The following is a 4,504-nucleotide window of genomic DNA, read 5'->3' as shown; positions in this document are numbered from 1 at the left end:
TAGTGGAGGGAGTCCCTTATGAAATCAGAGAGGATCAATGATGTATTAAAAATTTCATATAAAGAATATCAGTTACAGAATTGTAGAACATTAAAATAAATAATGTTGAGACTTTCAAAGAATCTTTTTATTACTGGAAATGCTGCCATGTTTTAGTCATATAGCAGTGTGTAATAGAATCCATGTTTAACTGTTCTCAAAGAGGCTATAGAAAGCTAGTGTGTTGTGCATATATTGTGTTTCCCTAAATAAAAGTAAGCTTCCTTAGGACAGGGACTATTTGGTTTTTTGTCTCTGTATCAGCAATATCGTGTACAGTATCTGGTACACATTAGGTAATTAATAAATGTTTATTGAAGGAATGACTTTCAAAATATATTAGTGAACATATCTGTATCATATATTTCAGTGTTTATCCATCTATTTCTATGTATTTATAAATATGTATAGCTGTCTATTCATTAAGTTTAAGGGGATTTTTCTGCCTTTAATAGAAGGTCAATATAAAAGAAATGTATAAAGGACAGACATACAGAGACCAATGATGCAGCTCTGGGGTATAAGAAATATTTTGACCAAAAATTCTCTCCTGATTATGCATTTCCACTCCTCTCATGTCTGGCTTGAACAAGAACAAAGAAAGAAGACAGATAACAAGTTTGTGATCTGAGAAAAGGTGCCTCTGTGTTAGGTAACCATTGCTGAAAGATAAAAACCAAGAAAACCAATTAGACCTGGAAGCCTGAGAGAAAAAGGTCTCATCTCAAGATTTAATATTTCTAACTTTGGCCCTTAGTGTCTCCCCTTCCTTATTGATCTCTGATAGCCTTAGCCTTCTTCTTCTTCGTCTTTTCTTTTCTTTTTTTTTTTTTTACCAGCCACCCTACCAACCCTATATCCCAGCAGATCTAAGAATTCTCTTTATGTGCTACATATAAGTTAGTTGGGGAAAACAAGGCAATAGGGATTCCTAACATGAGGAAATTCTTTTAAAGAAAAATTATAAGGGCTAGTTCCACTCTGTGAAACAGATATTATACTCGGGATGAGGAGAGGGAGGTCAATAAAAATTATTGCCTACCTGTAAAATAGCTGCTCTCCTTCTTTTCAGTTTTCAAATACCTTGCTGTACTCTCAGGTCTCGTGAACCACAGTAATAGCTGAGCTTTTGCCATCTTGCCCAGATGCTTTCTGTTGCATATTTCACAGCATATATTTGTGGGATTATTGACTGTGAAATACTGGGAAAGAGAAGGAGAAAAGTTAATAATGGATAGAGAAAATCTTTTCAAGAAAGTCTGTTTCAAAAAACAATGAAAATAGAAGTATTCAGCAGGGAAAGGACAATTGATTTGTAAACATACCTCAAAGAAATGGCTGTTTTGTAAATAAACATCATTAAAAGCACAATGGGGAAATAGTCCCTGAAAGTTTCAAGTCTCCTTGAAAAAACAAAAGTTTTTTTTATGTCATATGGTAAAACAGGTTAAAAAGGATATCTTAAACCCAGCTTATATGTTCCTCCTCATCCTCCATATTTCAAAAGACAAATTGGTGAGTTTGTTGGAATATTCAAATTAATCAGTTAATGTTTTTTTTTTCATTTCCACTTACTTAACAAATATTTATAAACACTAGTATATGTCCAGTACTGTGCTAGATATGATAAGTGCTAGAAACACACACACACACACACACACCCAAAAACAAAACAAAACAAAACAAACAAACACAAAACAGAAGGGTCCCTGTCCTAAAGCAGCTTAATTAAGAGTAGAGATTTGGAAGATTTAACATGCACATATTTAAGATCAATCAGTACAAGGTAATTTATGGAAGGAAGGAATACAAAATTAAATAACAACTGGTAGAGATGTTAAAGAGAGACCCTTGATTGCATATCAGATTAGACAAAGGTCTTCACCAACAAAAATCTTAATATTTTGCAGCCTTTAAGTTAGACTATAAGAGTTAGTGAAGGATCAAACTGAAAGGCACAAAGCTATATTGAGACACAAAACTGAGACGATGTGGCAAACATGTGATGTAGTGGAAAGAATGGCAGCTTGAGAGACTTCATGGGGGTGAGCCAATATTGCAGAGTAAAGTCAGGAAGCTGGTCCAGCTCTTCTAGTTTCCCACAAAAACCACTTGAAACCAAACCTCTGAACAGAGTTTGATGGAATGAAACCACTTTTCAGCTCAAGATAGGCTGTAAAAACTTTAAGGTCAATCTCATTGAGGTGAAAAGGGTGGTTAGCCCAGCTCAGAGTCAAGGAAAGCTACTGAGAGGGCCTTCAACACAGAAAATCAGCAACTGAGACTCTCAGTCCTGGCTCAGTAGAGGAGCAGATCCATTAGGCAACTTCTAGTCCCAGCTCAGAAGGCCAACTCTAAGAAACCAAGCAGGCAAAACTAACTCCTACTAAGACAAGGGGCCTTTATGCTCAAAGTCAAGGCTCAGAGGTTGGAAGAGTGCCCTTTTTCCCCAGAAAGAGCTCACTCATAAAAGTAAAAAAAAACAAAAGAGAAAATACTAAAAGAAAAGGAAACAAAATGAGAAAGAAATAGAAAAGAACCTCAACCAAAGAAAGCTACTATTGTCAAAGGAAGACCAAAACACCAATTCAGATGAAGATAAAATGTCCACACAAGAAATATCAGAGTGATATGAATTTGTCTCAAACCCAAAGAGGCTGCTTGGAAGTGTTCAACAAAGACATTAAAAGGCAAATAAGAGATAAAAGAAAAAAATATGAGAAAGAAATATGAGATAAACAAGAGAATGTCAATAGCTTGAAACAGGAAGGAAAAATATTGACTGAAGAATACAACTCCTTGAAAAATATGATTGGCCAAATGCAAAAAAAAAAAAAAAATCCACTGAAGAAAATGCACCTTCAAAAGTAGATTTGACCAAATTGAAAAAGAGATACAAAAGGTAATCATATATTAAAAATCAAAACTGGGCAAATGGAAACTAATGATTCTATGAGATCAAGAATCTTTCAAACTAAAAAGAATGAAAAAATGGAAGAAAATGTGAAATACCTCATTGGGAAAACAGCTGACTTGGAAAATAGATGCAGAAGAGACAGTTTAAAAATTATTGACCTATCTGAAGGCCATGACCAAAAAAAAAAAAAAAAAAAAAAAAAAAGAACCTGGGTAGCATTCTTCAAGAGATCATTAAGGAAAACTGCCCTGGTATTATGGAAAGTGAAGGGGGAATGCTCATTGAAAGAATCTATTTATCACCTTTGAAAAGAAATCCCACAAGGAAAACCCCAAGGAACATTGTTGCAAAATTCCAGAACTATAATCTCAAAGGAAAAATACTACAAACTGCCAGAAAAAAAAATTCAAATATCAAGGAGCAACAGTCAGGCTTGCCCAGGATCTACAGCTTCTACAATAAAGAATTGGAGGCCCTGGAATACCATATTTGAAGGCAAAGGACCTAGGGTTACAACCAAGAATTAATTCCCCAGTGGGATTCAGCATCATCTTGTAGGAGAGGAGATAATATTTCAGTGAAGTAAAAGACTTTCAATCATTTCTATTGGAAAAAAAAAACAGAACTAAACAGAAAATTTAATCTACAAACACAGAACTCAAGAGAACCATAAAAAGATAAGTAGGGGGAAATATATATTTAAAGGTTAAACTGTTTACATCCCTAGATAGGAAAATGATATCTGTAACTCTTGAGAATCTGTCAGTGGGGCAGACAGTCCATCACATGGACAGAGAATGTAGTTGTGAACAGAATCTGATGTGATGATATCAAAGAAAAAAGACATTAAAGATTTTAAAAAGATCTATTCTGGAAAAAGAGGAAAGGGAGGATATAATGAGACAAATTAGATCATATAAAGAGTGGCAAAACACCTATTACAATGAAAGGAAAGAAGGGAGGAGGATGAGCATTTGTTTGAAGCTTGATCTCATCAGTTTGAGCTCTAAAAGGGAATAATTTAATCATTCAATTGGGTACAGAAACTTATCAACCCTTATAAAGAAGTAGGAGGAGAAAGAAGAAAGAAAAAGGAGGGGCAAGATAGAAGCTAAGGCAGAAACACTAGGAAGAAAGGTAAGAGGAGGAAAGGAATGATAGAGATAAAGTAGTAGGTAAGGTTGGTTAAGAAAAACACAACTTGACAAGAAAGTGGAAACTGAGTGGATGCCCATCAATTGGAGAATGGCTGGACAAGTTATGATATATGAATGTTATAGAATATTTTTGTTCTATAAAAAATGATCAGCAGGATGATTTCAGAGAGGTCTGGAGAGACTTAAATGAAGTGATGTTGAGTGAAACGAGCAGGACCAGGAGATCATTATATACAGCAATAACAATGATCAATTGCGATTGTTATGGCCCTTCTCAACAATGAGGTGATCCAGAGCAGTTCCAAAGATTTTGTGATGAAGAAAGCCATCTGCACCCAAAGAGAAGACATTGGGAACTGAATGTAAATGACAACATAGTATTTTCACTCTT

Source organism: Antechinus flavipes, chromosome 4 (genome assembly GCF_016432865.1).
Source record: "Antechinus flavipes isolate AdamAnt ecotype Samford, QLD, Australia chromosome 4, AdamAnt_v2, whole genome shotgun sequence".
Classification (NCBI taxonomy): Eukaryota; Metazoa; Chordata; class Mammalia; order Dasyuromorphia; family Dasyuridae; genus Antechinus; species Antechinus flavipes.
Note: the sequence above shows the minus strand (reverse complement) of the source record.